Here is a 15,016-nt window from a genome sequence, read left to right as displayed (position 1 = left end):
TGGTAAAAGAGTTCTATATGATCATACATTTCATATCTTCTGTTGTAAATAAGATATTGAAACGATAAAAAATAAGTAGTCGTCTGCATTTATTTAAAAAAAAAACAATTAAAGAAGCAATCTATATCTATATATATTAATAAAGCTAGGCAATAGATTACTGGCGTGGCAGGCCTCACATGCCAGGGAATGCATTTATCTTTTATCTCATTTTTTTTGGTTTTCTTCTCTCATTTTAATATAATAACCAATTACTCCATTACATTAAAAAATTGTCCTTGTAACTGTAACTCCTTAATAAATTAGGAAAGAGGGAGAAAGGTGTCGTTTCAAACTTTTATCAAACGCCTAAAACCTTTGGCCTTTCAGTTTCTTCAGTTTTAGAGGGGCATGGTATTGATCTCATATATGGAGAATGTCTTCAAGCAAACATCTTATTACTTCCATAAGGATTCTACTCCATGTTTGTCACCACTAATGTTGGTAAGAACTCTAGTTGTTTTCTGTTTACTTTGAATATATTATAATGGTGACTCGCGATTATTTTCAATATATTCTTCATTCCCATGTTTCTGAGTGGATAACTATATTGTGCAAATTCAGAAGGTCCACAAAATTTAATAGCTCTGAAATTCGATGCCTCCAAGTTAAGAAATTTTGTGCTCAAGTGAGTTTACAAGGAACTGAGGAAGGTATGTCATGATTTTTAGTGTCGGCTATTTAACTTTTTATTGCTGAGAGAATGTTGATGTAGAATTTCATGAAATATAATATTGCATCTGCAATCAATTCTGGGTATTGATTGAAAAATAGGAATATATCTTTAAGGAGAAATTTGTTTTATGATTTAAGAAGGGAAGAAGTTGTTGACAGGTTTGGAAGGAAGACGGAAACTGAGGTTAAAGGAATAAAAAATTGGTATTATCATTAATTTTTTTCTACTTCTTTTTATTTCTGATTCTTTTTTCATTTTCCTGAAAGTGTCTTTTTGTTTTATTTTTTTCATATATATATATATATATATATATATATGTTAACATTAATTATTTTAAGAATCCCAAAAGTTAAACTTTGAAACTTGTGTTCCCTTTTATATCAAATTATATTTATAAAATATTTAAATTTATATCATATGTTATTTTTTTCTGGTACCTTATTGTTATTCCATTGGTAAGGTGGTGTTGCGTCCAGTTTTCAATTAAATTTGTTCATAAATGGATAATGCAAGAGTTTCCTCTTTCTAGAAGTTGTGGAGAAGAGGGAAGTAATTTTTGCGAGTAACTATATTTTAGTTGAACCGAGAGGAAGAAGCTAGATTGAAATATCTAACGTACTACTTAGATAATTATAACAAAGCACGCCTTATATTATGAAATATGAATTTGAAGATCCTACAGTTTTGCCGGTACACAAGGATGCAAGTATAATAGTTTCCTATCTTCTACTGTCTATGGGTCAATGTGTGGTTTATGAGTATCGTAATTACAAAACTAGCAAGTTAGTAGCTTAAGATCAGGTGGAGAAAGAGAGTGTCTCCTTGAGTTCCATTATCTTACATTATGTAGTTGTTAATTCATTAGAGTTGTATGGAATAAGTTTGTACATTTGGGTTGTCCAGAACAGGGCAATAAAGAATTGTGGGGGGACTCGGTAAAAGCTTACATGCACCGGGTGTTCACCAAAGTAATAGGTGAACGATATATATTGTAAATAGATTCATCTCTCCAAATCATGTTCAGTTAATACATGTTTTCACATATTAAAATCAATTAACTGAGGTTAATCGGCGAAGTTTCGTGTAAACATTCGGTGCAGTCAAATTTTTACCCAACTTGAGTGGCTTGCTTTTAGATGAGAGACTAATGCTCAGTATTCTATTTTTTCCCCGTTGATTAAAGCATTTTTTCCGTTAATTCAAGCATTTTAGTCTTTATATAACATTGACAACATTTTCGAAAGCAGAGAATGCTCTGTTCATACCACTAAAAGAAAAATAAAGAAGAAAATGGTCACCAGATATATTTGATAAATCATCTTAATTTTTTGTAGAAGAGCCAAGTCAAGATGTTAGTCAAATGATAACATATATAGACAAACCAATCGGTATGGTGTTCTAGCTGCCAAGACAGCACTGCTTCTTTTTAGATTTTAAATAATAAGGACTTGTGAAAGCATTAAAATTTTAGCTCATAAGTGGAAAGAGAAAGTTAAGTACTATACAAAAATAAAGAACTTTCTTTGAATTTGTTAGCTATCTGCCTATAAAGAGATCAATTTCTCCCTCAAATTTCTCCTGAGTGATATTAGAGCAAAATATAAACCTAAGTGTTACTAATAAAATAGTTTGAAACTTGAAATATTATCTATTTGGATCTATAAACCAAAATATTTCTAATGTTACTCTATTAAAGTGAGATTATTTAGGTTTTCTAATTGCCGCTCGAAGTGCGGATAAATTCACTAGTTTAATATAATTGAAGCATTGATAATATCACTGAAATAGTTCTTACAACATATATTTGAACAGAGGGTATTAATTTAACGATCCATGGAGAAAGGTTTCATAATCTTGAAGAAGAACATTACTTGCCCATGGTAGAGTCACATTCACTCCTATAGCCCATCCACCTGGACATTACATAAACCTTCTAAATGTTAAAAAATCAAAGATACAATCACAAAAGTGTATAAAGTAGTTTGGAATTATAATAAAAAATTTAAATTTCATTGAGGTGTTAATAGAAAAAAAGATAAAATATCCAATTCCAACGCTACTTGACATATATAGAAGTCAAGAAAGGCTTCTGATTGAAGTTTAACATAGTTAACTCCCAAACCTTCTTTTCTAAGTTTTTGATTCCCCTTCAAGACCTTTCCCTCGTAAGAAAATTATACTTTAGTGACGAAATATTGAGTTAATAATACGTAAATAAACTAACCTCATAGATTATTGACTTTATAAAATAGTCATATAGGACACTAATAGCAGAGCTCTTCCACCTATCGAAAGCCACAATACTTAGTTCATTCTATGTATTTTCTTACAATTCGTTATTATCTATATATAAATATAAATAAAGAAGCAATAAAAATGGTTCAACTTAAAAAACTCAAAGAATAAGAACTTACTAAACATTTTCTGGTAAAAGTTTGATTTCTTTCTGAATACACCAATCATGTTAGTTGCTACCATATATAGAGGATTGCATAAAGATGTTGGACAACTAGTCCACTCATTAGGATGCCTTTACCTACTTGACCAAGATGACACCATATTATAACTATTCATTATCTTCAGTTACAAGAACTCTTTATTATCTTTATAGCTCTCCACCACACTATAATTCTTCCTTATCGTCATTATACATCTATTTAATAGGGACATTAAGTAGGGAAGGGGAAAAGAAAAACAATTATTAGAGGTTATTTTAGCAAAATGAGAAGAGAAAAGGCAAAAAATAGAAAAAAGATAAATATCTTTCTTGGTTTATGAGATATGCCACATCACATTTTATATTCTCAGCTTTATATTATATATAGATAGCATTTCATAAATATTTTTTTTTTGGTAATTAAAAGACTTTATTACCATTGAAAAATATTTACAACTCACAAATAGAGAGAAACAAAATCGTTGCACGGGACAATATCCCAGTGCTAACAAACCTACAGTGTACTTCCTCACTACCACCCAAACTACTATTCAAATTGGATAGAAATTTAGCTATTGCAACTTCCTAGCTACGTTAGTCTTCATATTACCCACTGCAGAATACCTCTTGTATAATCTTTTTCACTATGATTGTGGTCAATCATGTCTTCTTCTGGAAAACTCTTCCATTCCTCTCTTGACAGACATAGTACAGGCCCCCGCTAGAGTCATTCTGTAGATATTAGCTCTACTATTTTTCCCCTTAAAATGAGTCACTGCCCAGGCCAACTTATCCTCCCAAGCTAAAGCATGCATGTTGATATCCTGCCATTGCAGTAATCTGCTCCATATAGCAGCTGAAACCTGATATTGGAAGAATAAGTGAGATGTGCTTTCCTGTTCTGTATTGCATAATGGGCAAGTCTGATCATCTGTTATACCCCAAAGTGCCAATCCATCTCTAGTGTATAATCTCCCATGTGCTATCAACCTCATAATGAAGATCCCTTTAGGGGAGCCGAGGTTGTTGCACACCAATATTCTCCGGTGGACCTTAGGAAACTCTCCAAGTAGCTTCAGGTACATAGCCTATATGGAGAAGCTCCTCATATTCTGCAAATCTTATTCATAGTATCCAGCAGCCACCAGATTATCCTTTATTTTAAAAATCTTCGTTACCATCCATGAAGCTTGATTATAATTGGCCTCCTAGGGGGGCTCTTTTCCCATAGTACCCATGAATCTATTGTACCCATAGTTTGTCTTTTTTCCTACATAAGTTTCACATCAACTTACATATAGCTGTCTTGTTCCACAGTGAAATATTCAGGATGTTTAGGCCTCCTGCAATGTATGGCATGCATAATTTCTTCCAAGCCAGCAATGCTTTCCTGGAGATCTCATTCCCCCCTGTCCATAGGAATCTCCTACAGATTTGTTCAATTAGAAGCACAATTTTCTTTGGCACCACAAAGATTTGCGACCAAAATATCTGGATAGAGAATAGGACACTTTTCAGCAACTGGACTCTGCCTGCATATGATAGCATTTTTGAAGTCTAACAAGTTATCTTGCTTAGCATTTTCTCCATTAAGGGTTGGCACTGCATTACTGAAAGTTTTTTAGTGCTTAATGAAACTCCAAGATATCTTATGGGTAGCTCCCATTTGTCGAATCCCAGCAGGTCCAGAATTTGTTATTGCACATTGGGGTTCACCCCTCCAAAGTATATTGAGCTTTTGTTTAGGTTTGCAATGAGGCCTGATGTTTGTGAAAATTGCTGGAAGCACCAAAATAATGCTCGAGCTGACTTCAGTTCCCCTTTACAGAATAGTAATAGATCGTCCGCAAAGCTAAGTTGAACTATTTATAATTTGGCATGCCACACCTCCTTTTTACTACACCCCGCAAAGGTATAAATACACGGGAGTTTTTTCAATTAAAGGACAATTGAAACATGATCGTTTATTTATTAGAAATCAAAGTCGCCACTTGGGATAATTTATGGTGTCCCAAGTCATCGGTTTAAAATCCCGAATCGAGGAAGTTTGACTCTATTATCGGTTCGCGAACATAGAAATCCGGGTAAGGAATTCTGTTAACCCGGGAGAAGGTGTTAGGCATTCCCGAATTCCGTGGTTCTAGCACGGTCGCTCAACTGCTATAATTGACATAATTATCTGATTTTAAAACGTTTTGAACCTATGTGCATTTTAATTTATTTTTTTAAAACGCTATTTGTTTTAAAGAAGATTTAACATCGTCTAAAACATGTCTTTGGACCGCGTCACATGAAATGCACCCGCAGTCCGAAACACATTTTATTCAACGTTATTAAGATTTGGATTTGGGTCACATGAAATGCACACCCGAGTTTAGGAAGTTATTTATTAAAATAACACACCTAAAGCAACTACGCATTCTTAACTTTATGAGGGCCATGGAAAATTCGCTAAATAGTGCGCCTCGATTCTAATTTCAAAGGATGTTTGAACTACTCTTTCGAGGGCCATAAAATGTATGTTTGGCTATTATGACACACCTCAATTAAATAATGATCGTAATTAATTGATTAAAAGACATAAGGGAATTTTTACTTATTTTAAGCCAATGTTTAAGCTAAACTGTAATAACTAATGAGCTAGTAATAGCCAAAACCAATGTTTGATTGTTGAAAGGCCTAGGCTGACCGTAAGCCCAACGACTGGCTGCCCATTACTGCCTGCCCAGCATGAGAGACAACAAGGCTCAATCATGAAGCCCAGATTGATAATCTAATTGCAGAAGGGGAAATTGATCACAATTGGGCCAACGATGGCAGTCCAATTTCAAGATTTAAAACTAATACTTGAAGTAAACTACATTGTTATGGAGATTTAGAGTTTGAACAAACACCAACGACCTTGAGCCAATGCAAAGCACATTCTTGATGCTAACATACAGGCTGAAATGAAGTTACAGTTCCTGATTATCAACAGCTCATATGCAGGTCGTTTCATCATTAAAAGTCACCAATTCGAATTTCCAGCAAGAAGAAAACAATTTAAAGTTTCAGAAAGACTTAATTTATTAACAATGGACTTGGAACTGCCTAACTCTAAACCTTGAAAAGAAAGCAAACACAAGCTGATTTCACCTAAATCAAATAAGAGATTTTCCTGTATTGTAACATAGCACACTTCATGCTCAAAGAACAACCAATCTTATGCATCTTAAAGTCAGAACTACTACTAATCAACACTGAAATTAAATAGTGGCTTCAGTAGAGTATTACAGCCATTCGAATCAGCTATCAAAATACAATAACATGCAATGAATTTGTTCAAACGCCTAAACCAAAATCTGGAAGAGGTAAATAACCATAAGTTAATTAACAAGACTCACATGTCTAACTTCTAAACACAATCTCACATTAAAACCAACAGTACCAAAAGCATGGTTAAATATATCTAACAACACTCTTATTAGTCCATAACTCAAACCATACTAGACCAAATTACTCATCCGCATTACAAATGCTTTAATAATGACAACTTAATGAACACATAACCACTTAACAAGACTATATGAATACAGAACCAAATAGACTGTCGTAAAACATGGTATTATCAACATTCTCATTTCCATTTCAACATGTCATTTGAGGTCGAATGAATACATGGTTACAACAAAGATAAACAAAGAGCTTTGAGAATCAGCTTAAAGCAACACCAAGGTAGCAGGTATAGCAGCAGAGGTCAGCAGTAAAACCAAATCAAACAGTTTCTAAAAATCCAGTAATTTCAGCTCTTTAATTTTTACCCAGATAAAACCAGAGTTCTTTGAAGCTTTTTAAATTCCAGTTGAAACTCAAGATTAGGGAGCAGATTCATATCTAATCCCCGCCCCAAAAGATGCAAAAATTTCAATGTATTTTCAGAATAATTTCTCTCAGCCGTTTTTGCTTTTCAGTATTGTTGGAGCGTTCAAAAGTTGCTTGGAAATGAAGGGAAAGAGATCATATATAGGCATGCCTTAGGCAGCCCTAGTACAACTGACCAATTCCCTCTCTACCCCTTCTTTCTTAGTTGGTTTTTACACTTTTTAACCTTTTAGAAAAAATATCTGAAACCCTCATCTCTCATCTTATCCTCTAGAACCGTCTATGCTAACAGAAAATGATTCCCTCAAACCTCAAATCCCTAAATTGACCCTTGACCCCTGTATTTACCCTCAGGCAACCAAAATTGGGTCAAGTTATCCCAAGACCAAGCCCAAACCCATGGGTCTGTATAATACAGCCCAAACTTACAACTTCAGACCATCAATCAAAGAGCATTGAAGCTCAAATGACCCGGGATGTTCAGGTCAAACGAAAGAAAAATGCAGGGAGGGAAAAGAAACGAGTCTCAGAGAACTCAAATGATTTAAACCAAAAAGAGAAAAAAACATTTAATCAATTTAGCAATAATTCGAACCTTATAAACCAAAATCGGGTAAAATCAAACAAATGAATCAAGCAAAATAAACAATGAACATGCGACTTAAGAGTATTTAACCACAATTATATTCTCAATGAACTATGTTAACGAGAATTCAACCAAAATTAGAAAAAAATGATATAAAGAAGGAGAAACACATACTGAAGTTATCGGAGACAAGCATCGTTTAACAGACTTGCTGGTTTTTGGTCTTGCATGAGGCCGATGAGCTTCGAAACGAATTGAAGTCCATGCTAGTCACTCGTTCTCGAGGAGAAAAGTTGGCTGGCATAAGCTTCAAACCAATATCGGCCCAGAAATGCTCGAACTCTGACAAGGGGAGCAAGATTAAGATTCATGGAACTTTGGTCGTTGATTTGAGATTTGACGAGCTAGGCTATGATTCGAAGGTAACGGGCTGGAAATTTGGGATGAGGGAACGAAGAGGGTTCCAGGGTGTTATTTTTGGGTGGATTAGAGCGGTGTAAGGCGGCGGCGCCGGTGGAGGGTCTTAGGGTGGCATCTCTAGGGTTCCTGGGGTGAGAGACGAGAGAGATTGAGGAGTGTTTGGTTCCATGTTGTTTCGGACAGTATTATACGGGTTTAATGAAGCTTTCTTGGTCATTGGATGATGGAAGACGAAGGGCCAGGATCAATTTGACATAACTGAACTCAAAATGACGTAGTATCGCCCCCATACTACGTCGTTTCAAAGGTCTTTAATGACTAATAACTTGGACAAGGTATGGGGTAATTGGGCCTGGAGCTGAACGGATCTTGGGGACTGGGTTGGCATATTAGCCTAAAATCAAGGCAACCTTTTTTTATTTTAATTTCCTTTCTTTTTTTCAATTTTCAATTGTTTTCTTTTCTTTCTTTTCTTCTCAAATTATTTAAATCCTTAAATAACTTTTAAACTAAATTAATTTACCAAATTAAGCTAATTACTCAACACAATATTTTCAATAATTAATTAAATCCTAAATTAGAAAAAAGCTATAAAATTCGAAATTAAAATTTAAAAATGCAAAATGAGTTACTTTTGTGATTTTTCTCTATTTTTGTCAAACAACTTAATTTACTAATTAATCCAAAATGTAAAATTAAGTCCTAAATGCAAATGTTGTATTTTCATGAATCAAGCAAAATTAAACATGCACAAACAAATGCCAACAATTAACAAAATGCTACAAAAATCTACGAAATTATAAATATTGAAATTTTTTATTTTTCTTGAATTTGTGAGAGTAATTCATATAGGGCAAAAATCAGGTGCTCACAGCTGCCCCTCTTTGCTCAGAAATACGAAGAGTTTTCGTGCAAAGATAAAGTGAGCGGATACGAGCGATTTTTGCCCGTTTGAATACTCTATGGGAAGCATATTTGAAAGATTTGACCGCACCCTGCTTCCGAGGTTGCCTACATATCCTTGGCTAAAAAGGAATCAGGTCAGTGTAGTTCGGGAATGTCTGGTAGCTGGGACTACCATGGAGCTGTGATTTCACTGTTGTTGTTGCTGCTGCTCACTGAACCCCTTATTACACCATGTCAAAAATAAAAGAAGCTAGACTTGACTATGATCTATACTGTACAAAAAACCTATCTAGATCTTCAAACTTGATCTTGTGTTTCTTGTTGCCTTGTTGCCTTGTATTCTCTCGGTAAAATTCCTTCGTTGCCGCCTTGAATTGTAGTATGAGATGTTTTCCCCTTTTTCAGGTGGGTGTCTGACTGCTGAACTTGATATGCATTCCCGTGCTCTCTAGGCGGGCTCCTGATTGTTGAACTTGAATGTATTCCCATGCTATCCAGGCGGGCTCCTGACTTCAACTTGAGATATATTCCCTGCTCTCCAGGCGGGCTCCTGACTTCAACATAGACAAACCAAAGAAAAATTTTCTGCCCCAGTTTGGTGGTTGGGCCCATGTGTAAGTGTAGAACGAATCACATTACCGAATATCAATAAGAATTTCGAAAAATCAAAACTTGAATTGTACTCCCTTGTTCTCCAGGCGGGCTCCTGACTACTAAATATTGTTGTATTCTGGGCCGGGCCCGGGCCTTCGTGGGCCAAACGGGCCGGGCTTCGTGGGCCTGGGCTCTAGCGGTCCCGGGCTTCGTGGGCTCAACGGGTGGAACCGGCCCGTGACGGGCCTAAGCCCACATGGTCCTGGGCTTAACGAGCCGGGCTCGTGGGCCTAACGTTTTTTTTAAGGCAATTTCTTGTAGTATCATGGCTATATTAAAAATATATATGTAGTATATATGTAGATCTAATTATTAAAGTGCTTGACGAAAAAGAAAAATAACAAAACAATAGTAAAACACTAAATTGTCATGCATAATATATTGTCTTGTAGTATATATATTGTATCTTATGTATATATATTCTCTTATATATTTTCTTGTAGTATATATATTGTATCTTATGTATATATATTCTCTTATATATTTTCTTGTAGTATATATATTGTATCTTATGTATATATATTCTCTTATATATTTTCTTGTAGTATATATATTGTATCTTATGTATATATATTCGCATAATATATTGTCTTGTAGTATATATATTGTATCTTACTAAATTGTCATGCATAATATATTGTCTTGTAGTATATATATTGTATCTTATGTATATATATTCTCTTATATATTTTCTTGTAGTATATATATTGTATCTTATGTATATATATTCGCATAATATATTGTCTTGTAGTATATATATTGTATCTTATGTATATATATTCGCATAATATATTGTCTTGTAGTATATATATTGTATCTTATGTATATATATTCTCTTATATATTTTCTTGTAGTATATATATTGTATCTTATGTATATATATTCTCTTATATATTTTCTTGTAGTATATATATTGTATCTTATGTATATATATTCGCATAATATATTGTCTTGTAGTATATATATTGTATCTTATGTATATATATTCGCATAATATATTGTCTTGTAGTATATATATTGTATCTTATGTATATATATTCTCTTATATATTTTCTTGTAGTATATATATTGTATCTTATGTATATATATTCTCTTATATATTTTCTTGTAGTATATATATTGTATCTTATGTATATATATTCTCTTATATATTTTCTTGTAGTATATATATTGTATCTTATAAATAATTCTAAGTAAAGACAAAGAAATATTGCGAAAAGATATTCAAGGGTAGAAGCAATAAATTTTATTACCAAAAATGGCATATCTTTCTTAGTCATCTTTCCCCCAATGGAATGAGCATAACAAGGTACTAATACTACCATTAGAAGAAAAAAAAAACTAAGGAAGATGTGCCAAAATACAAGTTACATATTAGTCTATGTATTATCTCTAACAAATCTCATAAATCCTTCAAGGTTCGGAGGAGGTTGCGTTGGTGGTGGTGGAAAAGAAGCTTGTTCATCACCACTTCCAGGCGAAGCCGAATCCTCCGCAAGTTCCGTTATCATTTCTTCATAAGCTTCATCTATCGCCAGTTGTGCTTCTGCAATTCCAAAGTTTCTTCTTTCCGAGCGGATCCAATCTCTAAACAGTACTGATTTTTCCAAGCTATCCCTCATAGACGCTCTATGATCACCTATTTGCAGTCTTGCTTGACTGAAAGCGCTCTCTGATGCAACAGTTGAAGCTTGAATTGATAAAATATCCCGAGCCATCCTTGCAAGAACAGGAAAATATTTTTCCCTTGCCTTCCACCATTCCAAAAGATCAAAAGAGCCGTCTGGATTCTCCTTTTCAAGTCCCTGAGACAAATAAGCTTGAAGCACATTTAGATGTGAAGTTTCATCATAATTATCACCTTGAGAGCCCCTGAACTCCGTCCAAGATTTAAGAGTTTTTAAGCTCGCAACTCTTTTAGACGATTGTGAGCTAGACGAAGTAGGGGTTGGAATAGTTGGCCTAGCATGCTCTAAGGCAAGTTGATAAGCATTATAAACTGTTTGAGCATTAATTTTAATTGAGGCTTTTGCATCTACAAGTGTAGCAATTTCCTCATTTGAAAGATCTAAAGCCTTATAAATATTTGAATACCAAAAATGAGGACCTCCCAATTTCATTGTAGGATTTAGCATTGCAGCAAGACCATAAATAGGGGGATAGGAAAAAATATTTTTTAAACTTTTGTTTCATTTCATTTATAGCAAGTTCATAAATGTCCCCACCCTCACCAAATTCAACAAACAAATCAGATAGTGCTGCAATATAAACTAAACAGTTTGAAATAGTCGGATAATATTGCCCAGAAAATGCATTTGTAGAAATTTGAAAATGTTCTAAAAAAATCTAAAAGAATTTTAACATTCGTCCAATCTTGAGTAGTAAGCATTTCATCATCATCCTCACCACCTACCCGAGAATTAAACGTTGCATTAATTGGGTTTCTATATTCATATGCAACTACTAAACTTTCGTACATACAATTCCATCTAGTCGGGCAAGGTTTAGGAACTTTTCTTTCTCTAAGGCCATATTCATCACATTTTTTAAAATACTCTCTAAGTCTACTTCTACGGTTTGAATAAAAAGGCCAATTAAGAGCCATTCTAACCTTTTCAATTTCTATGTTTAAAATTCGCATACCATCACCGACAATTAAATGATAAATATGACAAATACATCTAACATGGAAAATATTAGTAAATGCAGGATTTAGTGTTGTTGTAAGCATGCCTATAGCACTAGTGTTACTAGAAGCATTGTCCATAGAAATTGCCATTATTTTATCGCTAAAGCAAAACTATCTACAAATATCTGCAACAGTGTTAGCTATAAACTTACCTGTGTGACGCGAATTAATTATTCTATATGCAATTATGCGTTTTTGCATTATCCATTCCTCATCTATCCAATGACTTGTAACAGTTAGATAATCACAATCATTACCACTTCTACCAATATCAGTAGTAATAGAAATCCGATTAGGTATATGAGTAAATAAATACCGCAAATATTGTTCGTATTCATGTTTGAATTTATAAATATCACTCTTAACTGTTGCGCGAGGCCAACCTTTATAAGTAGGATTAAAAACTCTTCAAGAATTAAAGAAGGAGGAGGACGTCTAGGTTGGCGACTACTTTCAACTTGCTTATCTTTTCTAGGTCGGGGAGCCGGGGGAAGGGTAGTTGGTTGGCCACTACTTTCACCGGTTTTATCTTTTCCTTTACCAAACATTTTTTTCAAAGAAAATGCCATATTAATTATAATTATGCAATCTAAACCACACAAAAATATATTCTTAAAACGTAAGAGTTGAAACGAGTTTACCGAATTGCCGAACAACTTATTGAAAATTGAAAATCATTGAACACTTGAAAACTTCAATTCAACAACTTCACAATTTTTCACGAAATTTCAACAATAGATTAAGTAATTGTAGTAGAGAGATTGAGAGATATTGATGAATTGGTGAATAAAAATGAAAGAATGAAGGGGTATTTATAGTTGAGAAATGGGGAAAAGTGTAATTATATAAAGTTTGGGGGCCAAATGGCCATTTTCTAAACTACCAAACGGTCAAAAAAAAAACCAAACGGCTACTTTTTAAATATGGCCGTTGGGCTGTTTTTTTTAATTTTTTTTTTAATTATAGTCGTTAGGCCCGCTGGGCTCGGACCAGGCCCGCCAGCCGGTCCCGGGCTAAACGGTCCCGGGCTCGTGGGCTTACCAAACAAGACCAGCCCACCTTGGGCTTTAAGAGACCACCAGGCCCGGCCCACCAGGCCCGTGAGGCCCGTTAAGACCGCGGGACCGGCCCACAGTGCAGCATTACTACTAAACTTGAAAGTATTCCCTGCTTTCCAGGCAGTCTCCTGACTTCGATTTGAAAGTACTCCCCGCTCTCCAGACGGGTTCCTGACTTCAAAAATAGACAAAACAAAGAGTTTGAACGCTAAAACTTAAATTGTACTCCCTTGTTCTCCAGACGGGCTTTTGACTGCTACGCTTGAAAGTATTCCCTGCTCTCCAAGCGGGCTCCTGACTTCAACTTGAAATGTATTCCCTGCTCTCCAGGCGGGCTCCTGATTGCTGCATTTGAAAGTATTCTCTGCTCTCCAGGCGGGCTCCTGACTTCAACTTGAAATGCATTCCCTGCTCTCTAGGCGGGCTCCCGACTTCAACTTGAAATGTAATCCCTACTCTCCAGGCGGGCTCCTGACTTCAAAATAGATAAAACAAAGAAATTTTTTTTCTGCCCCAGTTTGGTGGCTAGGCATAGATGTGAGTGTAAAACTAAATCGTATTACCAAGTATTACTAAGAATTGAAAGCTAGGTCCCATTATCCAGGAGGGTCCTGAAATTCCTAGTTAAACGACAATTAAAAATCTAAGTTATATCTTCTAAAGTGTGACTTCTGCTTAATCTTGTTAACTAAGAGGGTCTGCAAACTACTCCCCATTATCCAGGAGGGTCCTAAAAATCAAAAGTCGAGTTTTATCTTAAGAGTGATAGCTTTTATGGTTGAATTATACTACCCTACAACAGAACCTATGCTAAATGTTATTATCCAATAGAAATCTTAAAACTAAGTCCCATTATTCGGGAGGGTCCTGGAAACTCCTAATTGAATCCTATCTCAAATATGCAAACTTCTAAGACAACTTATATTCCTTTGGGATACATTTATGCTAGATTATGCTATTTCTGAACTTTAAACTGGATCTCATTTTCCAGGAAGGTCTTGAAAGTTTACGGTCAAACCTATTTTGATGTTTGCTCTTTCCCCTACGGAGAGTTTCTCCGAAGCAAACGAGTTTTCTGCCCCTGTTTCAATCAAAGAAAAATTTGACAGTTTAAAGTGGTAGTTAGCTGATGGCATTCTTGCTGAAGATCTTTCCACTGCATTGTTTTGTTCTGAATGGCTTTCCCGAATTGGCCCTGAACCGCTTTGACTTTATGACTGACTTTCAAATCCCACGACTTTTGACGAACCGAGTGTTCTATACCCGTGTTGTTGTTTCATACCTCTGACCCCTTTATCTGAACCTTTGCATCTCCCATGACATTACCAAATCATTCCACCGATGAAACTTCCGGTGATTTCTTGTACCCCACCTTACATCATGCTGTCTTTAGTATGCTCTGACCACATTGTGATTTGCAATTTTGGGAGTTGGTAGTGAGCTTTGAAACTCCTTTCCACTTACTTGGGACAAGACTGACATTAAAAGCTCTTAGACAAATAAACCCAAAAGAAAATGAAATAAAATGATTTTGCGGGTTAAGGATAAGAAGAATCCAAAATCAGATAACTGCTACAAAGGGAAAAAAGAAAAAGAAACTTATCTGAGTGGAACAGCTGGTACCAATGATCATGACATGCATTTCGGATTAATTGGCCCAATCTGTCCAACCAATCAACTTTCAGTTGCC

The sequence above is a fragment of the Nicotiana tabacum genome, chromosome 7 (genome assembly GCF_000715075.1).
Source record: "Nicotiana tabacum cultivar K326 chromosome 7, ASM71507v2, whole genome shotgun sequence".
NCBI lineage: Eukaryota > Viridiplantae > Streptophyta > Magnoliopsida > Solanales > Solanaceae > Nicotiana > Nicotiana tabacum.
The sequence above is the reverse complement of the archived record's forward strand: the minus strand, read 5'-3'. Positions refer to the sequence as shown.